The sequence below is a fragment of the Dendrobates tinctorius genome, unplaced genomic scaffold (genome assembly GCF_039654945.1).
Source record: "Dendrobates tinctorius isolate UK_male_01 unplaced genomic scaffold, ASM3965494v1 ptg000162l, whole genome shotgun sequence".
NCBI classification, from domain to species: Eukaryota; Metazoa; Chordata; class Amphibia; order Anura; family Dendrobatidae; genus Dendrobates; species Dendrobates tinctorius.
This window is the reverse complement of record NW_027361829.1, coordinates 47,141,402-47,166,748: the sequence shown is the minus strand read 5'-3', so window position 1 is coordinate 47,166,748 and position 25,347 is coordinate 47,141,402.

Sequence of the window (25,347 nt, the reverse complement as noted above, 5' to 3'; positions counted from 1 at the left end):
TAGACACCGGCAGAGGAGCAAGGCAGCAGTAGTTATGGCGGTAGAGGCAAATTGGCCCTGTAATTAGACACCGGCAGTAAACAGGCAGATGACCAAAGCAGCAGTAGTTATGGCGATAGAGGCAAATTGGCCCTGTAATTAGACACTGGCAGAGGACAAAGGCAGCAGTAGTTATGGCAGTATAGGCAAATTGGCCCTGTAATTAGACACCGGCAGAGGACAAAGGCAGTAGTTATGGCGGTATAGGCAAATTGGCCCTGTAATTAGACACCGGCAGAGGAGCAATGCAGCAGTAGTTATGGCGGTAGAGGCAAATTGGTCCTGTAATTAGACACCGGCAGAGGAGCAATGCAGCAGTAGTTATGGCGGTAGAGGCAAATTGGTCCTGTAATTAGACACCGGCAGAGGAGCAATGCAGCAGTAGTTATGGCGGTATTGGCAAATTGATCCTGTAATTAGACACCGGCAGAGGAGCAAGGCAGCAGTAGTTATGGCGGTAGAGGCAAATTGGCCCTGTAATTAGACACCGGCAGAGGAGCAAGGCAGCAGTAGTTATGGCGGTAGAGGCAAATTGGCCCTGTAATTAGACACCGGCAGAGGAGCAAGGCAGCAGTAGTTATGGCGGTAGAGGCAAATTGATCCTGTAATTAGACACCGGCAGAGGAGCAAGGCAGCAGTAGTTATGGCGGTAGAGGCAAATTGGCCCTGTAATTAGACACCGGCAGAGGAGCAAGGCAGCAGTAGTTATGGCGGTAGAGGCAAATTGGCCCTGTAATTAGACACCGGCAGAGGAGCAAGGCAGCAGTAGTTATGGCGGTAGAGGCAAATTGGCCCTGTAATTAGACACCGGCAGTAAACAGGCAGATGACCAAAGCAGCAGTAGTTATGGCGATAGAGGCAAATTGGCCCTGTAATTAGACACTGGCAGAGGACAAAGGCAGCAGTAGTTATGGCAGTATAGGCAAATTGGCCCTGTAATTAGACACCGGCAGAGGACAAAGGCAGTAGTTATGGCGGTATAGGCAAATTGGCCCTGTAATTAGACACCGGCAGAGGAGCAATGCAGCAGTAGTTATGGCGGTAGAGGCAAATTGGTCCTGTAATTAGACACCGGCAGAGGAGCAAGGCAGCAGTAGTTATGGCGGTAGAGGCAAATTAGCCCTGTAATTAGACACCGGCAGAGGAGCAAGGCAGCAGTAGTTATGGCGGTATAGGCAAATTGGCCCTGTAATTAGACACCGGCAGAGGAGCAAGGCAGCAATAGTTATGGCGGTAGAGGCAAATTGGCCCTGTAATTAGACACCGGCAGAGGAGCAAGGCAGCAGTAGTTATGGCGGTAGAGGCAAATTAGCCCTGTAATTAGACACCGACAGAGGAGCAAGGCAGCAGTAGTTATGGCGGTAGAGGCAAATTAGCCCTGTAATTAGACACCGGCAGAGGAGCAAGGCAGCAGTAGTTATGGCGGTAGAGGCAAATTGGCCTTGTAATTAGACACCGGCAGTAAACAGGCAGATGACCAAAGCAGCAGTAGTTATGGCGATAGAGGCAAATTGGCCCTGTAATTAGACACTGGCAGAGGACAAAGGCAGCAGTAGTTATGGCAGTATAGGCAAATTGGCCCTGTAATTAGACACCGGCAGAGGACAAAGGCAGTAGTTATGGCGGTATAGGCAAATTGGCCCTGTAATTAGACACCGGCAGAGGAGCAATGCAGCAGTAGTTATGGTGGTAGAGGCAAATTGGTCCTGTAATTAGACACCGGCAGTGGAGCAAGGCAGCAGTAGTTATGGCGGTAGAGGCAAATTGGCCCTCTAATTAGACACCGGCAGAGGAGCAAGGCAGCAGTAGTTATGGCAGTAGAGGCAAATTAGCCCTGTAATTAGACACCGGCAGAGGAGCAAGGCAGCAGTAGTTATGGCGGTAGAGGCAAATTAGCCCTGTAATTAGACACCGGCAGAGGAGCAAGGCAGCAGTAGTTATGGCGGTAGAGGCAAATTAGCCCTGTAATTAGACACCGGCAGAGGAGCAAGGCAGCAGTAGTTATGGCGGTAGAGGCAAATTGGCCCTGTAATTAGACACCGGCAGTAAACAGGCATATGACCAAAGCAGCAGTAGTTATGGCGATAGAGGCAAATTGGCCCTGTAATTAGACACTGGCAGAGGACAAAGGCAGCAGTAGTTATGGCAGTATAGGCAAATTGGCCCTGTAATTAGACACCGGCAGAGGACAAAGGCAGTAGTTATGGCGGTATAGGCAAATTGGCCCTGTAATTAGACACCGGCAGAGGAGCAATGCAGCAGTAGTTATGGCGGTAGAGGCAAATTGGTCCTGTAATTAGACACCGGCAGAGGAGCAAGGCAGCAGTAGTTATGGCGGTAGAGGCAAATTAGCCCTGTAATTAGACACCGGCAGAGGAGCAAGGCAGCAGTAGTTATGGCGGTATAGGCAAATTGGCCCTGTAATTAGACACCGGCAGAGGAGCAAGGCAGCAATAGTTATGGCGGTAGAGGCAAATTGGCCCTGTAATTAGACACCGGCAGAGGAGCAAGGCAGCAGTAGTTATGGCGGTAGAGGCAAATTAGCCCTGTAATTAGACACCGGCAGAGGAGCAAGGCAGCAGTAGTTATGGCGGTAGAGGCAAATTAGCCCTGTAATTAGACACCAGCAGAGGAGCAAGGCAGCAGTAGTTATGGCGGTAGAGGCAAATTGGCCTTGTAATTAGACACCGGCAGTAAACAGGCAGATGACCAAAGCAGCAGTAGTTATGGCGATAGAGGCAAATTGGCCCTGTAATTAGACACTGGCAGAGGACAAAGGCAGCAGTAGTTATGGCAGTATAGGCAAATTGGCCCTGTAATTAGACACTGGCAGAGGACAAAGGCAGTAGTTATGGCGGTATAGGCAAATTGGCCCTGTAATTAGACACCGGCAGAGGAGCAATGCAGCAGTAGTTATGGTGGTAGAGGCAAATTGGTCCTGTAATTAGACACCGGCAGTGGAGCAAGGCAGCAGTAGTTATGGCGGTAGAGGCAAATTAGCCCTGTAATTAGACACCGACAGAGTAGCAAGGTAGCAATCGTTATGGCAGTACAGGCAAATTGGTCCAGTAATTAGACACCGGCAGTAAACAGGCATAGGACCAAGGCAGCAGCAGTTATGGTGGTACAGGCAATGCCAAGCGAGGTAAATGACGCAATTTCACGAATGCAAGATGGCGTCGGCGAAATCTCGCGAGATTTCGCCGACGTCGTTAACACCTCTTGCCATGTTAACCCTCAACACACCACACCGCTTCAACACACACTCCTCTCACCTTTCACCTCCACTCATGTCCACTCACTCTTTCACTCCACATACGTTCCTTTCTCTCACTCCGTTTCTCATACTCACACCGTCATCGTCGCTGCCCCGACATCTTCCTCCACCGCCGCGATCCAGGATCCAGACGTTCTCCAGGCCGCCGACATGTTCTTGCGGGACGCCATCTTGGATTTCGTGAAATCCCGCGATATTCAAGATGGCGTCGCCGCAACAACATGTCGCTGGCGTGGACGACATCGGGATCCAAAAAGATGGCGTCGGCGAAATCTCGCGAGATTACGCCGACGCCATTTTGGATCCCGATGTCGCCCACACCAGCGATATGTTCTTGCGGGACGCCATCTTGGATTTCATGAAATCCCGCGATATTCAAGATGGCGTCGCCGCAACAACATGTCGCTGGCATGGGCGACATCGGGATCCAAAATGGCGTCGGCGTAATCTCGTGAGATTTCGCCGACGCCATCTTTTTGGATGGAGAACGTCTGGATCCTGGATCGCGGTGGCGGAGGAAGATGTCGGGGCAGCGACGATGACGGTGTGAGTATGAGAAACGGAGTGAGAGAAAGGAACGTATGTGGCGTGAAAGAGTGAGTGGACATGAGTGGAGGTGAAAGGTGAGAGGAGTGTGTGTTGAGGCGGTGTGGTGTGTTGAGGGTTAACATGTGCGTGTGTGTGGTGACGTCACCGGTTACAACTGGACGGAAGTTGTTACAACCGGAAGCTGGTTAGGGCATTTATTATTATAGATATCTATATATATATAAAGCTGAGTGTAGAGCCCCGCCCATTCCGCATAGCCACAATCACTATAATATCCCACATCATCCCGTCAGCCAGAGCTACCGAACTACTACCCCTAATATCCCACATCATCCCGTCAGCCAGAGCCACCGGACTACTAATATCCCACATCATCCCGTCAGCCAGAGCTACCGGCCTACTACCCCTAATATCCCACATCATCCCGTCAGCCAGAGCCACTGGGATGAAGTTACCTTTAAGCCATATTTTGAAAGGCAGAACAAAAATGAAAAAAATGAAATGTGGCAAATGAAACACATGCCATGCAACATGTTATACATTATATTACTTTTAAAATACACTCCAGCAAATTGACTAAAATTATAACCAGTATTTTTACTCTATTAGTACAATCCTCTAATGTACTCATTGCACTGGGGTAATTTTTTAAATGTCCCTTTTGGCCATATTCCTCTTTGGATGCTTTTTTAAAAATTTTGACTTGTGTCTATTGTGTGGCTTTTATCAAGTTTTGTGAATAATCAATTTGTACAGTGGGTATGGAAAGTATTCAGACCCCTTTAATTTTTTCACTCTTTGTTTCATTGCAGCCATTTGGTAAATTCAAAAAAGTTCATTTTTTTTCTCATTAATGTACACTCAATACTGAGCAAAGCATCTGAACACTTATGAACATGTGATATTTCAGTTTTTCTTTTTTAATACATTTGAAAAAATTTCTACATTTCTGTATTTTTTTTCAGTCAAGATGGGGTGCAGAGTGTACATTAATGAGAAAAAATGAACTTTTTGGAATTTACTAAATGGCTGCAATGAAACATACCCACTGTTTAATCAGCCCCTTTTCCACATTGGATGTACCAGTACGTCTTATTTGCCAAGATGTTGTTGCAAATGGATGTACTAGTATGCCCAAGTGATCATATGGGTACAGGAGCTGTGACTGATGTAATCACCATAGTACCTCTACTCAGGGTTGCCAACTTGACTTTTTATTTTTTCTGCACAGCTTCTCAAAAAATCACGGAGAGGCAATATTCTTTTTAAAACATATTCGAAATCCATAATATATCATTGTGATTATAAGTTATACATATGTATCTACATCCCATAGTTCTGACATGAACACATTAGCTACATTCACTGTATATCATGATAATTACAGTCAAAATAAACTGTAAAAGATTCTTCAACCTCAAAAAAGTAAAACATCTTAACTTATGGAATACATGAACCTTTTGATGATATTCTGTACTGTAGATGTTGGGATATCCAAATTCTTTGCAATTTTACATTAAATAACATTTCTCTGAAAGCGTTCCATGATTTTTGGATGCAGTTGTTCCCAGATTGATCCTGAGAGACTCTGCCTCTCTAACAGGCTCTTTTTATACACAGAAAAAAACACAAAAATTGAGCTTAGTTAAAGTTGGCATACATGAAGCCTATAAACGCATGTTCACTTTGGCCATAAAACATTGAAAAAGCCTACAAGAAACAAATGAACATAAACCCTGCAATGACTAAATAAGTAAATAAGAAAAAAGCAAAAGTGCGTTTAAATAACACAGGGTTCTTAGTAATACAATTTTTGATCAGAAATAGCATCTTACCATTGCCAAGGTGACCCTTATTGAGACAGTCCTACACTGTCAAATATTAAAATCCTTAACATGTGTCACAAAAATTGAGCTTAGTTAAAGTTGTAATACAACACAGTACAAAAAGAGGACTTGAAAATCCTCCAATAATGAGAACAGCAAAAGAACAACAAGGTTTACCCATACAGGCCTCCAAACAAATGCACTATCAGGATGCAGTGGACCCATATAATAAAGATGGCAACACAGGTGCAAAAATACCAATCAAGCAACTGCTCCAGCCTACCAATACATGGAGGGGGCGATTGCCTGGTATGTTGATGCACAAAACAACTTGTATGCGGCGCTGTTCACACTATGGCCCGCACAGCATCCAGGCCAGCCTAGTACCAACACCCTTCTATTAGTTCAGGCGGGCTGCCCAGCGCTAAAAAAATGCATGCCGTGTGAACAACAGACACCGCAGTTTACAAGACCAAATGGGCCCAACTGCACCCCGAATAAAAAGTGCAAAAAACACATTTAAAAAAAATGTGGCGTATTAGCTGATATTTTGGCCAAAATACGTGAGCCCGTAACCTACGTCAAAGATCTCCACGCTTGGCTTAGTTAAAGTTGGTATAAATGCAGCATATAAACGCATTTTCACTTTGGCCATAAAGCATTGAAAAAGATGTTGGGATATTCAAAGTTTTTGCAATTTTACATTGATTATCATTTCTCTGAAAGCATTCCATAATTTTTGGATGAAGTTGTTCCCAGATTGGTGACCCTCTAACCATATTTGATCCTGAGAGACTCTGCCTCTCTAACAGGCTCTTTTTATACACAGTCATATGACTTGAAAATTGATCCTCCAGATGTTTTTTCATTTGCACCATTTCCTTTCCCAGCCTTTGGTTCAGGGCTGCCACTAGGAATTTCGGGGCCCCATACTGACAAAATTTTCGGGGCCCCCTTGAGACTCCGCCCAGGCTCCACCCCAGCCCCGCCTCCATATCTTGGAAAACTGTCCACAAATTGAGAAAATAGATATCCGGCACTGTTGTGTGAAAAAATACCCTGAATGTCTGAACATATATTTTTCACATTAATAAAAAACACCTTAATCCCACTTGGAACGGGTGCTCAATCCCATAATGAAAAAACAGAACATTTCGTTGTGGAGAAAGAGAAAAAGCAGGATGGCACTCACCGTTCATGTGAATCAAATCACTTTATTTCACATACACAAGGCATCAGCATAGGCACGGGAGCAATGTGCTGGAAGACGGACAACAGCCGTTTCGCGCTCAATACCAAAGTATCCATTCTGCCCCAGATGAACTCCCCATCCTTCCCCATCATCTCCATCGTATCCATCCTGCCCCATGATCCTGCATGATCTGTCTCCAACCCTTCCCCCAGTGTCTCCAACCCAGCCCCCAGTGTCTCCAATCATGCCCCATTGTCTCCAATCATGCCCCCAGTGTCCCCAATCATGCCCTCAGTGTCCCCAATCATGCCCCCTGTGTCTCCAATCATGCCCCCAGTGTCTCCAATCATGCCCCCATGTCTTTCATCCTGCTGCCTGTGTCTCCAATCATTATTTAGGGTTGACTAGTGGGACAATTTTATAGGTCAGGTCGTTGCGGATGATTTAATGATGGAATATTGATTTTGTTATATATTTTTACAATTATATATTTTTTAAAATTTTTTTACACTGTATCCTGCCCTGTGGGCCCTGTTGGAATGCGGCCCCCCGCCTGCACTCGGCCATGTTGGTGGAATGCTGTGGCTGCGCTGGGCCCCCCTGCCTGCCCTGGGCCTTGTTGTTGGATGCTGCAGCTGCCCTGGGCCCCCCGCCTGCCCTGGGAATTCTGAAGTGCGGGCGCCCCCCCCAGGCCCTGTTGGTGGATCATGATCCTCCGGGCCCTGTTGGTGGATGCTGCAGCTGCGCCGGGTCCCCTCTGCCTGCCCTGGGGCCCTGTGGCTGTGCGAATGCTGAAGTATGCGAGCACCCCCCTGGGCCCTGTTGGTGGATCATGAAGCTGCGGGCGGCTGCGCCGGCGCCCCCCTGCCTGCCCTGTGGCTGTGGGAATGCTGCTGTGTGGGTGCCCCCCCCGGGCCCTGTTGGTGGATACTGCAGCTGCGCCGGGTCCCCCCTACCTGCACTGGGGCCCTGTGGCTGTGGGAATGCTGAAGTGTGCGGGCGTCCCCCCCGGGGCCCTGTGGTGGATGCTGTGGGCGGCTGCGCTGGCCCCCCCTGGCCCCCTGCCAGCCCTGTGGCTGTGGGAATGCCTGGGCCCTGTTGGTGGATAGCTGCTGGCTGCGGCTGGCTGTGCTGGCCCCCCCTGCCTGCCCTGCTGAGACAAACTACTCACCCTGCTCACTCGCCTGCAGCCTCAAGCTGCACATCCATTCAGCTGCACTTCTCCTCTGGTGTCCGTCCTCTGACCGCCGTCCGCCGGGCCTGACCCCTGTCCACCGCTCCCATCCACGTGGCACACCACACACGCTGCTCGCTCTGCTCCAGAATGAGGAAGTGGAGCAGAGCAGCGTGTGATATCGGGAGAGGCTGGCTAGACCATGATGCACTGGTGCGGGCAGTAGCTTAAAGCTACAGTGCCCGCCCATTTCCTTTTGCCGGCCGTGCCCGGGGCATTGTAGATATAAGCGCCTGCTGCCTGAACAAAATATCGGGGGTCCCCGAGTGCGCACGGGCCCCTCTAATCACGGGGCCCCATACAGCAGTAAGGGCTGTAATCCCCTGATGGCGGCCCTGCTTTGGTTTACCCAAAAAGTTACAACTTTTTTGAGATGTGTTGCTGCCATCAATTTCTAGGTTATTTAATGTTTTTAAATTGAAATGGAAAATGTTTTAACTTTCACCTTGGGATCTATGTTCTATGTTCTATTGTGAATAAAACATCGCTATAAGAGACTTCCAAATCCGTGCATTGTTGCTTTCTTTACATTTTACACAGCGTCCCAATTTTTTCTAGCACAGAACTGCAGACATGCTTGTCAATGTTTTTATATTTCCCAGACAGATTTACTTGAAGTACATATAGAAAGTGATGGATTGCAGATTGGATAATCATATCACATTATTAGGGCCAATTGAAATTTGTTGTGAAGAAATGCAGATGGCCCTAATAACATGATGTGCTCTTACACTATTTTATGTAATTTATGGCAAATAGATTCAATTTCCATATTATTTGATTGCTACTTGGTATCTGAACAGAATAGCAAGTAGCAGATACAATGAGTTTTATTTCTACAATCTTTAACCCCTTTCTGACGTCAGGCGTAATAGTATGCCGACGTCTAACTCCCTCCCTTTGATGTGGTCTCTGCCGGTGCGCCTACATCTTTCCCAGGACATGTCAACTGTTTTGAACAGCTAACATGTGCCCGAAATAGCCGCTGGGGGAATCGCGATCCACCCACAGCTATTAACACGATAAATGCCGCTGTCAAACGCTGACAGTGGCATTTAACTTGCGCTTCTGACCATCGGGCCAGAAATCCGCCCACCGGTGACCCCCCCATCACGTGACCGCGGGTCACCAGTTCGTAGGCATGGCAACAAGAGGTCTCCTGAAGACCTCTATGGTTGTCAGTGCTGGCTTTCTGTGAACGCTACCTGGTGGTCAGTGCTCATAGCAAGTGAGTAATTCTACTACATAAACGAAAACTGATCAGCACCTCTATGTAGCAGAGCTGATCTAGTAGAGGCAGCTTCTAGTCTCCCATGGAGACTATTGAAGCATGCCAAAAGTAAAAAAAAGTTTTTAAAATATTAAAACTTTTTTTTATAAAAGTTCAAATCACCCCCCAAAATAAAACAGTAAAAAATAAACATACACATATTTGGTATCTCTGTGTTCAGAATTGCCCATTCTATCAATAAAAAAAAGAATTAACCTGATCGGTTAATGGCGTAGCGAGGAAAAAAGTCAAAATACCAGAATTACTTTTTTTGGTCACTGCGACATTGCATTAAAATGCAATAACGGGTGATCAAAAGATTGTATCTACACCAAAATAGTATAATTAAAAACGTGTGCTTGACGCGCAAAAAATAAGCACTCACCCAACCCGAGATCACGAAAAATGGCTCAATTTTTTTCAATAATTTGGAATTTTTTTCACCACTTAGATAAAAAAGAACCTAGACATGTTTGGTGTCTATGAACTCGTAATGACCTGGAGAATCACAATGGCAGGTCAGTTTTAGCATTTAGGGAACCTAGTAAAAAAGCCAAACAAAAAACTAGTGTGGGATTGCACTTTTTTTGCAATTTCACCGCACTTGGAATTTCACATCCTATGCAGTGAGTGCTCCTATTTTATAGAAATACAGCACTTTTTAGTGAAAATCATAAATAGGTTAGTTATGTGTTTTTGGGTAGTGAATCTGTAAAAACTGTATTCAAAATAACTTACAAAAAGATAGCACATACAGAATATGTTGTTATTTCTAGGGTCTAAGAAGTAAGGTTTCTCCTTGCGGAGAGTGACATGCCAGCTGTGGCTTGTCAAGGTAAGGAGACTTATTCGCCGTGCAATGCTCCTCTGGGAAAATAATATGCAAATTGCCTCTTCAGAAAGAGGCAATTTGCATATTGTTATTTCTAGTGATGCACTTTGTTGGCTTTGCACCAAACATACCTTTTGGATTTATTGTCTAAGGCCGGGATCACACTAGAGAGAAATACGGATGAGTGAGAGGCGTAAAAACCACGCATTGCACACGGACCAATGATTCTCTATGGGGTAGCTTCCATTAGCCATATATTTCTCGTGCGTATTTTACGTTCCGTGCCAATCACAGCATGCTGCGATTGTCAGCGTATTCCGCCCGCAATACGCAAATGCAAGGCTATGGGTGCGCAAAAAAAACGCATAACACATGGACCACACGTGTGACTTGCGAGAAATACGCACGACTTGGGCAGGTGACAGGAAATGGTCCAAGCAATTATTAGGAAGCTTAGACATGCTAATTAGCTCAAAAAGTGCTCCAGACATCCAGGAAGTACGCCTCCACAGAGTACAGCACCATGGCAACCTACCTGAACCTTAATGTGGAGGTGCTAATTGTGCTTGTGCAGGATCGCCCGGAATTATGGGACAAATGGGATGCATATTATGCAGACCGGGCCAGAAAGGAGGCTGAATGGAGGCACATATGTCGCCAAATGTTCCCTGATTTTGGTGATCAGCCACGTGAGGCGGAGCAGCACATGAGTAAGTGCCCATAAATTATGTATGTCAAATTACCTGCCATCAAAAAATGATTTTACTAGTAGCCCTCCCCATCCTGTGCTTGGGATATTGGCCTCTTGTGGCCTGTAGATTATTTTTGGACCCACTGTTTGACATGAATTTTACCCTGTCCCCAAGCTCCTCACAAGGCCTAGCCAAACCAGTTTAAGAGTTGCTACTTGCCCCCTGAGCTACTGTGACCCTGTGCATCTGGCCTGGTTGCACCAATGCTATATGCCACCCTGGGTAGAACTCACACCCTAGTAGGCAACATGACTTTGATACTACTTCCAAAACTTGTTTTTACATAAATTGAATTTTTCATTATTTTATGTCACATTGCAGTCAAAGATGAGATGAGACACTGGCGCAGCATCCGCGACCAGTATCGACGTGAGCGCCAGCAGCGGGCAAGAAGTGGTTCTGCGGCCCCCACAAAGCGGAAATATGTTTATTTCGACCACCTCTCTTTCCTCGCTCCAATTATGGATCTCAGACCATAAGTATACAAAAAACAACACATGACACATATGCTTTATAGGGCCCGATCCAAATTTTCCTTTTTCTCCATTTTATATTTAATAACAGAACTCAGTCTAACCTCACTGAAAGGGAGACTGGGTCTGATTCAGAGGCCATCCTCGATCCTGTGGGTGTTGGGGTTGAGGTGTCTGGCCCATCTTGCGACCCTCCAAGGAGCCAGGCCCAAGTGAGTTATCTTGCTCGACTTGACCCTGCCCTAGAACCTGGCCCGCCACCAGGAACACCACCACCAGGAACAGAGCCAATCCAAGGACCATCAGCTGCAGCACCACCCGACATCCAGGATGAACAGGGCAACAGCAGCAGCCCAACTGTTCACCTAGAGGGCTCCACCCAGCCTGCTGTGCCATCCCAGCGAGGTAGTCGAAGGCGTCATATCCCTGCCACTGATACCAGGACCAATGTAGACACAGGGGTCCTAAATTATCTTTCCAGAGTTGCCAATGATGATGGGGAGGAGGAGTACTCATGAAGCCTTGCCCGTTATCTTCGTTCCCTTCCCCGTAAGGTGAGGCTACGTGTGCGAGGATCCATTCAGATCCTAATTGACGCAAGCACACCCGCCAATACCCCTTATGAGATTTTTGAGTTTCTGGAGTGGTGGCAGCTGTCACCCAGGAATCTCATGCGTCTTAACCCCCACCCCCAAGTGCTTGCTCAATCAGGGTCTGAGGATCCTCCTACACGTGGGCCTATATCTCCCCCCCTCCCCCCTACCCAACTTTGGCAACATAATCCCCAAATGTCAGGGTATAACCCAGCACAACAATATGGCCACTTGTTCCCAGCCAGTGTTGGAGGCTGGTCCCAATCTGGTTGGGGACGATATGGCCATTTTGGTGGTTTAGCCTCACGGCCCTACCAGCCCCAACAGGAGAGTTGTCTCCAATATTGTAGTGCCCAGTATCCACCTCAATCCCATGAGCCGGCCCACTACCTCCATCATGGGCAAGAGTATGCCCCCACACAGGCCGAGGGACAAGTTGGCCAAACTAGCCAGCAGGCAACACAGGCTGGGCTGCCGCATTCAACCCTCTCCCTACATACCACAATTTATAAGTTTGTTTGCTTTTTTGTGGCTAATGCTGTAATGTACCATTTCTACATTTTGTTCTGTTCAAAGGACAATTATGGCCATTTTGCTACATACCATATGGGTCAAATATGGTTTCACAAGGCCTTAAAAAAAAGGCTACATAAAAAGTTGAAACTTTCAATTGTTGGTGTGTTTATCAATGATGCACTTACATCACGACATGCTGCCATATACTTACACAGTGATTTAGAAACAGAGAAAAACATAAGGGGTTGTAATATATATATTTTCACAAAGGCAAAAAGTGAAAAAATTACAACATAGAAACAGCATGCTCTTGCCATGAAGATTCCCCCTCAGGTGACATAAAATAATTTGTGCAAACATCACGCACTTTGAAACCAGAAAGTGGACGACGAGTAGGGTTGACATGTGGTCTCACCCTGCACCCATTGTCTGTCACACGCATTACACCATGAGAGGCAGAGCAATTATGAATCCTGTTGAAATTATGTAGGACGACACATGCTTTGATGACCTCATTGACATTTTGTTCACTCAGCTGAATGGCTGACTGGAGAACATGCCATTTGGCACAAAGAATGTCAAAGGCACATTCCACCAGTCGGGGTGAACATGATAAACGCAAGTTAAATATCCTGCGCTGGTGGTCCAGATTGCGCCGGGGATATGGCCTCATTACATGGCGCGTTAATTGAAAGACCTCATCGGCCACAAGGACATAAGGGACAGATTGTTGATTTGAGCCTGGTAGCTGCCGTGTTGGGGGTAGATCCAACTGGTTGTTGCGTAGCCGCCGACCCATAATGGAAGTATTGAAGACTAGAGTCTGCCGTCCTTCCATAGGCCCCAATGTCTACAATAATACACTTGTATTCAGTGTCGGCCAGAGCTAACAAAACAACAGAAAAGTATTGCTTATAATTGAAGAATTGTGAGCCTGAGTTGGGCGGCTTACGTACCCGGATATGTTTCCCATCCAGGGCCCCAATACAGTTTAGAAACTGGCATTGCTCCTCAAAGGCCCTTGAGATCCTCAACCAGTCTGCCATCCTGGGCTCAGGCATGACGACTTCATGGAGTCTTGACCATATTTCAATACATGTAGACCTCACTATGCCCGAAATGGTAGATCTTCCAATGAGAAACTCATGATGGAGTGCGGTGTTATGAATAAGTCACCGTAGGAGGCAAAAACAGAAATGCTAGCTAAGTCCAGAAAACCAGAGAAGTTGGCAGCTATCGGATTGCAGACCCCTGAACCTATCAACACAACTAGCAGTAGCCGTGGGGGGTTCCTACGATGCCCTAGACCCCTCGATCACAGCCGGAGGACTATATAGCCTAAAGACAGAAAGGGAAATCTAAACTGCCCCAGAGCAGACCCCAAAGCAAAAGGCAGCCCCCAACATATAATGACGGTGAAGCAAGAAGAAAGAACACTAACACAGACAGAAAGATAGACTGAGCAAAGATGGGGCCCAAGTTAACTAGATAGGAAAGGACAGGAAGGCTGCTGTCTGCAATCCGTGAAAAACCCAATGAAAATAAGAGCCAACAGACTGACAGTGAAAAAGGCCCTGAAGACGCTAGGCTTCAAAAAGACTATGTCAGTACTCAGGAATATTCTGAAGACAGAGCAACCGGCAAAAGGAGATTCAGCTCACCCCAGTAGGGAATGGCAGAATCCAGAAAAGCAAGGCAAACAAAAACAAAACACAAATGCAAAAAGGCAAAGCAGAAAACTTAGCTTTAGAGGAGCAGGAATCAGACTGGTATCCTAGAAGTCCACAGAGAAATCACCCGCAGGGCAGAAGGGCGTCGGCAGCCTTATATCCAATCCATGACTCCACTCAGCCAGTCATCATCATTAGGCTCAGGTGCCTGATAATCAGGCTCATTACCTTCCTTTACCAGAATAGGGAGTTCACCAGACCTCAGTGACGAAGGGGAAAATGAACTCACAACAGTACCTCCCCCTTGAGGAGGGGTCATCGAACCCTCAACCATGCCACCAGGGCGATCAGGGTGAGCCTGATGAAAGGCACGCACCAATCTTTTGGCATGAATATCAGAGGCAGAGACCCAGGAATTATCCTCCTGACGATAACCCTTCCACTTAACCAAATACTGGAGTCTCCGTCTAGCCAGACGGGAATCCAGTATTTTCTCTACCTCATATTCCATGTTACCTTCAACCAATACAGGGTCCGGAGGTGCCACCCCAGAAACAACTGGTTCATCAAACCTCTTCAACAAGGACTTATGGAACACATTATGGATTTTAAATGTGACAGGAAGAGCCAAACGAAAAGACACCGGATTAATAATCTACAAAATCTTGTAAGGTCCAATAAATCTAGGCTTTATCTTAGGAGAAGCCACCTTCATAGCAATATTTTTTGATGATAACCACACCATATCACCAATCTTAAACTGGGGACCAATGGTCCTATGTCGATTGAAAAACCGCTGGGCCTTTTCCTGGGAGAGAGATAACTTATCCACCACTTGGTCCCAGATCTGGTGCATTCTCTCCACCACAGTGTCAACACCTGGGAAGGCAGAAGGCTCCACCTGCCCTGAAGAAAATCGAGGATGAAACCCAAAGTTACAAAAAAAAGGTGACATCAAAGTTGCAGAACTAGCTCTATTAGGGCAAAAATGAAACCCAATCATCCTGATCAGCGGAAATAAAACATCTCAAATACGACTCCAAGGTCTGGTTTGTTCTCTCTGTCTGCCCATTGGTCTGAGGGTGAAAAGCAGAGGAGAAGGACAACTGAATTCCCAGCTTGGAACAAAAGTCCTCCAAAATCTAGACACAAACTGAACTCTTCTGTCAGATACAATGTTCTCAGGAATCCCGTGCAAGCGAACCACCTGCTGCAAAAACAGGGGCACCAACTCAGAGGAAGACGGCAACTTAGGGAGTGGTACAAGATGAACCATCTTAGAGAACCTATCACAAATCACCCAAATAACAGTCATTCTTTGAGAGACCGGCATATCAGAGATGAAATCCATTGAAATATGGGTCCATGGCCTCCAGGGGACCGGCAAAGGCATCAACAACCCACTAGAGCGAGAACAAGATTTAGACCGGGAGCAAGTCCCACAGGACTGCACAAAATTCCTGACATCATGAGACAAGGTGGGCCACCAAAAAGAGCGACTCACCAGATCTCTAGTACCAAAAATACCTGGATGACCAGCCAGTGCAGAGCAATGAACTTCAGACATCACTCTCTTCTTCCACTGGTCAGGAACATACAACTTTCCACTGGGACAACGCTCAGGTTTGTTCTCCTGGAACGCTTGCAGAACAAGTCTCAAATCGGGCGAGATGGCATAAAGAACTACCCCTTCGCCTAAGATGGTAGCAGGCTTGGTCACCACAGGAGAATCAGCAAAGAAGTTCCTAGAGAGGGCGTCTGCCTTGACATTCTTAGTTCCAGGAAGAAAAGAGACCACAAAATCAAAACGCGTAAAAAACAAGGCCCACCTAGCCTGTCTAGGGTTCAAGCGTTTAGCCGACTTTAGGTAAATCAAATTCTTGTGGTCAGTGAGGACCACAACTTGATGTTTAGCTCCCTCCAACCAATGTCTCCACTCCTCAAATGCCCATTTCATGGCCAACAGTTCCCGATTCCCCACATCATAGTTACGTTCAGATGGAGAGAACTTTCGGGAAAAGAAAGCACAGGGATTCATTTTAGATGTTACAGGATCCTTTTGGGACAAAACAGCTCCTGCACCAATCTCAGAAGCATCCACCTCTACCTGGAACGGGTGTGAGACATCAGGTTGCCGCAAAACCGGGGCGGAGGTAAATCTTCGCTTCAGCTCCTGAAAGGAAGCAACAGCCTCCGGAGACCAATTCAACACATCAGCACCCTTCTTAGTCAGATCAGTCAATGGTTTGGCAATACTAGAAAATTTTGCTATAAATTTCCGATAAAAATTAGCAAAACCCAAAAACTTCTGGAGGGCCTTCAAAGAAGTGGGCTGAACCCAATCATAAATGGCCTGTACCTTGGCCGGGTCCATTTCAATAGTTGACGGAGACAAAATAAATCCCAAAAATGAAATCCTCTGTACTCCAAAAAGGCATTTCGATCCTTTGACATACAGGGAATTCTCCCTCAAGATCTGGAACACAGTCCGAATATGTTCCACATGAGAATCCCAATCCTTGGAGAAGATCAAAATATCATCCAGATAGATAATCAAAAATTTATCGACAAAGTCTCGGAAAATATCGTTCATGAAGCACTGGAAGACAGAAGGGGCATTAGTGAGCCCAAAAGGCATCAACAGGTACTCAAAATGTCCCTCCGGAGTATTAAACACCGTCTTCCATTCATCCCCATGCTTAATGCGGATAAGATTATACGCCCCCCTGAGGTCAAGCTTGGTAACCAGCAAGCACCTCTAACTCTAGAGAATAGATCCGAAATCAGGGGTAATGGATACTGATATTTAATAGTAATTTTGTTGAGGGCACGATAATCAATACAAGGCCTTAAAGAACCATCCTTTTTGGCCACAAAAAAAAACCGGCACCTAAGGGTGAAGAGGATGGTCTAATGTGACCCTTCTCCAACGCCTCCTTAATATAGGATCGCATAGCCTCGTGCTTGGGTACAGAAAAATTGAAGAGCCGACCCTTGGGAAATTTACACCCCGGGCTCAGTTCAATAGCACAGTCATAACTCCTATGAGGAGGCAAAGATGCAGACTCATTCTCACTAAATACATCATAAAAGTCCGCCAAATAGTCAGAAACCTCATGCGACTGAAGAGAGGTGGAAAAACCCGGAGCCTCACTAAAGGCACACCGACAACCCCAACTCACCACAGACACAGATTTCCAATCCAAAACTGGATTATGAATTTGCACCAGGGAAACCCCAGAACAACGGCATCATGCAGACCATGCAACACCAAAAATCTGCAATTTTCTTGATGGTCTGGGGCGACCCGCGTGACCACCTGGGTCCAAAACTGAGGTTTATTTTTCACCAAAGGAGTAGCATCAATCCCCCTCGAAGGGATAGGCATCTGCAGAGGTGTCATCGGAAATCCACAACGTTTAGCAAAATCCAAGTCCATTAGGTTTAGCACTGCTCCCGAATCCACAAAAGCCTTGGCGGAAAATGTGGACAGGGAGCAGATCAGAGTAATTGCCAGAAGAAACTTAGGTTGAACACCACCAACAGAAAACGTGTGTGCAAAGCGTTTCTCTCGTTTAGGACAAACAGAAATAATATGTGAGGCATCTCCACAGAAAAAACACAGCTTATTACGCCTTCTGAACTCCTGACGTTGTGCCCTAGACAAAACTCTATCACATTGCATAGGTTCAGACGTCTGTTCAACCGGTGGCAACACCTCTCGTGCAATCCTGCGTTCACGTAAACGCCGATCAACCTGAATGGCTAATGACATAGAATCGTCCAGACCAGAGGGAACAGGAAATCCCACCATAGTATCTTTTACGGCTTCTGACAAACCCTTCCGAAAGAGAGCAGCCAAGGCATTATCATTCCAGGTAGTGAGGACCGCCCACTTTCGGAACTTTTGACAGTACAACTCTGCAGAATCTCCACCCTGGTTCAATGCCAACAGGGTCTTTTCAGCCTGATCAATAGCATTAGGTTCGTCATACAGCAACCCCAAGGCTTGAAAGAATGCGTTCACATTAGTCAGAATAGGATCATCTGGTTTCAAAGAAAACGCCCAATCCTGGGGATCGCCACGCAGCAAAGAGATGACAATTTTAACCTGCTGCGCGGAGCTCCCTGACGAGTTAGGCTTCAAGTCAAAAAATAATTTACAATTATTTTTTTGAAACTCAAAAATTTAGATCGATCCCCAAAAAATACATCAGGTGTAGGGATCTTTGGTTCAACAGCATGCGAACGAGAAAGGTAGGCGGAAATTCCCCGCACTTCCACAGCGAGCTGCTCCACACAAACAGACAATTGCTTTATCTCCATTGAGAGAAAAAAAAATTCTCCCTACGGCCTCAGAGATATAGAGGAAAGAATATACACACTCTTTTTTTTTTTTTTTTAAACACAATTCTTTCCTGCTATTGAGTACCCTAGGATCTGCGGTATGGCGGGTGATTCTGTTATGAATGAGTCACCGTAGGAGGCAAAAACAGAAATGCTAGCTAAGTCCAGAAAACCAGAGAAGTTGGCAGCTATCGGATTGCAGACCCCTGAACCTAACAGAAATGCTAGCTAAGTCCAGAAAACCAGAGAAGTTAGCAGCTATCGGATTGCAGACCCCTGAACCTATCAACACAACTAGCAGTAGCCGTGGGGGGTTCCTACGATGCCCTAGACCCCTTGATCACAGCCGGAGGACTATATAGCCTAAAGACAGAAAGGGAAATCTAAACTGCCCCAGAGCAGACCCCAAAGCAAAAGGCAGCCCCCAACATATAATGACGGTGAAGCAAGAAGAAAGAACACTAACACAGACAGAAAGATAGACTGAGCAAAGACGGGGCCCAAGCTAACTAGATAGGAAAGGACAGGAAGGCTGCTGTCTGCAATCCGTGAAAAACCCTATGAAAATAAGAGCCAACAGACTGACAGTGAAAAAGGCCCTGAAGATGCTAGGCTTCAAAAAGACTATGTCAGTACTCAGGAATATTCTGAAGACAGAGCAACCGGCAAAAGGAGATTCAGCTCACCCCAGTAGGGAATGGCAGAATCCAGAAAAGCAAGGCAAACAAAAACAAAACACAAATGCAAAAAGGCAAAGCAGAAAACTTAGCTTTAGAGGAGCAGGAATCAGACTGGTCTCATAGAAGTCCACAGAGAAATCACCCGCAGGGCAGAAGGGCGTCGGCAGCCTTATATCCAGTCCGTGACTCCACTCAGCCAGTCATCATCATTAGGCTCAGGTGCCTGATAATCAGGCTCATTACCTTCCTTTACCAGAATAGGGAGTTCACCAGACCTCAGTGATGAAGGGGAAAATGAACTCACAACAGTGCGGCATACGACAGGCCAGTGGACAGGAAGCTGAATAAACACAAAAGGTGACCAAAATGTAAGAAAAATTGATAAATAAGAGCTATATCACTAGAACACAGTGTCACTTTAAATCTGTTAAAACACACACCTTTTTATAATAATAATGCCTATATGCTATACATTTAATACTACACATAATAATCAGGTATGAAATGTCCAAGATATCTGGCCAAAGATGAGGGCACCAAATGTAAAACAAAGAAGACAAGAAACATACTTTGAGCGAAACATCATGAACATAGAGGAAAACATACCGTAATGTAAGTACAGTTGTGGCCAAAAGTATTGACACCCCTGCAATTCTGTCAGATAATACTCAGTTTCTTCCTGAAAATGATTGCAAACACAAATTCTTTGGTATTATTATCTTCATTTAATTTGTCTTAAATGAAAAAACACAAAAGAGAATGAAGCAAAAAGCAAAACATTGATCATTTCACACAAAACTCCAAAAATGGGCCAGACAAAAGTATTGGCACCCTCAGCCTAATACTTGGTTGCACAACCTTTAGCCAAAATAACTGCGACCAACCGCTTCCGGTAACCATCAATGAGTTTCTTACAATGCTCTGCTGGAATTTTAGACCATTCTTCTTTGGCAAACTGCTCCAGGTCCCTGATATTTGAAGGGTGCCTTCTCCAAACTGCTATTTTTAGATCTCTCCACAGGTGTTCTATGGGATTCAGGTCTGGACTCACTGCTGGCCACCTTAGAGGTCTCCAGAGCTTTCTCTCAAACCATTTTCTAGTGCTTTTTGAAGTGTGTTTTGGGTCATTGTCCTGCTGGAAGACCCATGACCTCTGAGGGAGACCCAGCTTTCTCATACTGGGCCCTACATTATGCTGCAAAATTTGTTGGTAGTCTTCAGACTTCATAATGCCATGCACACGGTCAAGCAGTCCAGTGCCAGAGGCAGCAAAGCAACCCCAAAACATCAGGGAACCTCCGCCATGTTTGACTGTAGGGACCGTGTTCTTTTCTTTGAATGCCTCTTTTTTCTCCTGTAAACTCTATGTTGATGCCTTTGCCCAAAAAGCTCTACTTTTGTCTCATCTGACCAGAGAACATTCTTCCAAAATGTTTTAGGCTTTTTTGGCAAACTCCAGCCTGGCTTTTTTATGTCTCGGGGTAAGAAGTGGGGTCTTCCTGGGCCTCCTACCATACAGTCCCTTTTCATTCAGACGCAAATGGATAGTACGGGTTGACACTGTTGTACCCTCGGACTGCAGGGCAGCTTGAACTTGTCTGGATGTTAGTCGAGGTTCTTTATGCAACATCCGCACAATCTTGCGTTGAAATCTCTTGTCAATTTTTCTTTTCCGTCCACATCTAGGGAGGTTAGTCACAGTGCCATGGGCTTTAAACTTCTTGATGACACTGTGCACGGTAGGCACAGGATCATTCAGGTCTTTGGAAATGGACTTGTAGCCTTGAGATTGCTCATGCTTCCTCACAATTTGGTTTCTCAAGTCCTCAGACAGTTATTTTGTCTTCATTCTTTTCTCCATGCTCAATGTGGTACACACAATGACACAGGGCAGAGGTTGAGTCAACTTTAATCCATGTCAACTGGCTGCAAGTGTGATTTAGCTATTGCCAACACCTGTTAGGTGCCACAGGTAAGTTACAGGTGCTGTTAATTACACAAATTAGAGAAGCATCACATGTTTTTTCGAACAGTGCCAATACTTTTGTCCACCCTCTTTTTTATGTTTGGTGTGGAATTATATCCAATTTGGCTTTAGGACAATTATTTTTGTGTTTTTTCATTTAAGACAAATTAAATGAAGATAATAATACCAAAGAATTTGTGTTTGCAATCATTTTCAGGAAGAAACTGAGTACTATCTGACAGAATTGCTGGGGTGTCAATACTTTTGGCCACAACTGTAGATATAGCTTTGCGCATCCTGGTGTCCTGAAAGGTAATCCCAGGGCACACTGTCTCCAACAGTAGATCAAAGGTGTCCAGGCTCATGCGACAATATTGGAAGAATTTTTCCAGATGAGTACACAGAGAAGAATAGAGTCAGTGGAAATGACTTTTTGTGAGGCGTTGCTGCAAAAGCGGATGGACCCACAATTGTCTCCTCCTCCTCGGATTGACAATCACAGGGTATGGATCCCCAAAGCGGCGTGACAAAAGCCAGTTGAAGAGAACCTGCTCAGTAGGGTTGAAACTAAGTGTGTCTGTCATGTTGGCCAAACAACCATAACACACCAAGACAAGGCAAGGTAAAAAATGGACAGATTAGAGGCAGGCACCTGTTACTGAGCCAATAAATAGGGTGTAGGCTGATGATTTAAATAATTTGCAGGCCTTAAAACCGTTAAATGTCCATTTTGCAAGGTGGCGAGAAAATCTTGCCATACGGATGCCATACAGATTACATACGGATGCTTACATGCGCAAAATACGCGACCACACCTTGATCACAGATGACATACAGATCACTATTTAGGGGACATAAATATTTCTTGTCAGTTAGTGTGACCCCAGCCTTCAAGTTCAACTTTGGTCTCACCAGATTGCAACACGTTTTCCCACCACAAACTTTTGGCAGACTTGATGAAGGTTTTGACAAAATATTGCTCAGCTTGAATGTTTTTCTTTGTAAGAAGGCTTTCATCTTGCCATCCTACCCGACAGTCCAGACATATGAAGAATACTGAAGATTTTTGTCACATGCAGTACACAATCAATACTTCTCACAAATTCCTGAAGCTCCTTTACTGTTGTTGTAGACCTCTTGGCAGCCTCTGGCACCAATTTTCTTCTTGCTTTTTATTCAGCTTATTAGAGCAAGAGGGATGTCTTGTTCTAGTTAATGTCACATTTGTGACAAAATTAAGCCACTTCCTGATGATGACCATCTTCAGTGTTCCATGCTATATACATATAATGTCTGTGAAAAATTTTTTGTACCCTTCTCCTGACTCATAATTTTCAACATTGCTATCCTTTTGCTGTGTTGTAAGCTATTCACCAACAATGGGCCCCATTTATGAAAGCTTTAATGTCAGAATTCTGGCGTAAAAGCTCTGAAAAGTCGCAAAACTAAGGTGCAACTTGAAGTTGAGCTAAAATGTTGCGACTTTTGTGTTTCTCCCAGCTATGACAAAATGGGCAAAGCTAGGTGGGAATGAGGGCATGGTGACCACCTCTCAACAAATTAATGATGAGTAGCAGCCTTCATTACACCAAAAATCTTGCTCCAGCAGGGCCTGTAGTGGAATTTGAGGTAATGCGAACACAGAGGGGCACTCCACTCATTAGACACTTCTGATTCATGAATAGGCTTATACCTCCTCATAAATCAGGAGCATCTGGCTCCAGCACGCCCCCTCATCAAGGCCTGTGTGAACAACTCCTTGACTTGATGCATCGGGCCCATTTGGTTTTGCTGTAACATACAACTAAGAAAATGTCAGGAAAATCCTACTATTGCTACTTCCAATAGGTGGCACTAGAGTTCTAGTCCTCTTCCTCTCTGAAGAGACAATTTTCATAATTAGCATATTTCCCAGAGGAGCATTGCAGCTTTAAGTCTCCTTATCTCGACATGCTTAGCATGTCATTCTCCGCAAGGAGAGATGATACTTCTTGGAAAATCCTACTAAAACAGCTAAACTTTATAAGGAGCTAATCAATAACTTTAAATAATGACAACAGTTTATTAACAGCTATTTGACATGAGTATAAATGTGGTCAGTAGCGGGTATATGGAGCAGGCATATAAGATGAGCTCACACCTTACACAGCAGGTAATGGCTGTGTGTTACCACCAGAACCTGCCTCAAACAACCGCCCGTGATTGTTAACCTGTTAAATGCCGCTGTCCAACTCTGACAGCGGCATTAACAGCATGCCAGCATGGGGGAATATCTTTCCTTGCACCGATCAGCTCTCTTGTGATGTGATCGCAGGTCACCAATGGGCAGCTATGACAGCCGGGGGTCTGTGAGAGACCTCCATTTTTGTCATTCTGGAGCTCCCTTGAAACCGTGCCTGTGGCTGTGCTTCAAAGGATACCATCATTTTTACTATATGTAGCAATGGCATAGTACAAGTGATCAGATGATTGCATATTCAAGTTCCCTAAGGGACTAATATGTAAAGTAAAAAGTAAAAAAAATTGCTTTCAGAAATATGAAAAAAATTAAACTAGCATAAAAGTTTCAATCACCCACCTGCTCCTGCATTAAAAATAAAGATAATACTAAAAATGCGTATATGTGGTATTGCCGAGTTCATAAAAGTCCAATTAGTTAAAATATAAAAATAACCCAATTTGTAAAAACCATAATCTGAAAAAATTCAAGAACACCAAAATTATGCCAACATTTTTTCTGATTGATGCAATAGCACAAAAAATGTAACAAGTGATCAAAATAACATATACAGTATATACAAAAATGATATCAATAAAACTGTCATCTTGCCAGACAAAAAAAAAGCCCTCACACAGATCCTTTGACCAAAAATTGAAAACGTTATGGTTCAGAAAAATTGGCGGAAATTGGCAACACAACCAAAAAAGTTTCCCAAACTTCTGATTTATTTTTCACCACTAACATGGAAAATCTGGACATGTTTGGTATTGTCGTAATCATACTTATTATGAGCAGAATCATATTGCAAGGTCATTTTTACCAAACAATATACACTGTAAAAGCAATTCCCCAAAAACAATTTCCAAAATGCCAGAACAGCATTTTTTCACAATTTCACTGCACTTGGATTTTTTCCCCTAATTTCCAGAGCATTATGTGGGACAATTAAAGGTGGCAGTCAACAGTTCAACTTCTCCCACAAAACAAAACAAAACAAAAAAGCATAATTTTTCTATGTAGACATAAAAATAAAAGTTATAGCTCTGGGCAGAAGGAGAGGAAAAAACAAAAACAGAAAAACAGAAATTGGCTATGTCTGAAACTGTATAAAGCTAGAAAAAGTAATCCCATGTTTCAATGATGTTATTGCAACTATGTTATGCTTTGGCTCCATATGTCACTATACCTCTTTCTCATTAAAGGACACTGCAGGAGAAAAGAGTGCGAATAGGGTCTTATACGATGGAGATTTAAAGATATAAATCAAATTACACTCACCAGATATTTATTTACATTAGAGCATATAAACTCATCAGAGTTGACAACTGCTGCAGATCCACAGGTCAGACCAGTGACCAAATCAAAATATTAAAATCGGAGAATTTGTGAATATCACCCGCACTCCTGAACAATTAAGGATGCAAGCAAGCTGAAGATAAGAAAGGGTGGTTTATTCTCAACGCGTTTCGAAGTCAATAGGACTTCTTCCTCAGGAGATGCTACCTGTTGTTGCCTTATTGAAATTTGCTTGCATATAATGCATTTATGTATATAATTTTAGTGCTCCATGCCCAATCTGTATCAATCACTTAGGACACCCATTGGTATTGATCCATCATGTTATGTATGCCTTTTCTCCTACTCTGTCTTCTTTCTTTGAAGCAACAATATGACAAAGACCCTGCTAGGGTCAAAACGTTTTGTTGTTTTACTGTCACAATTTCCATAACCCAATTCTTAAGAATAAAAACTTTTTGCATCTCTACAACCATAAGTGCAGTGAAATATTTCCAGTCTTGATCTATATAGGTTGTAGTGGGGAACATTATTCTGTATAGGTGGCTGTGGTGACCATATTGCATAGGGGGCTGTGGTAGACATCAAACTGCATATTGGGGGTTGTTGTTGAT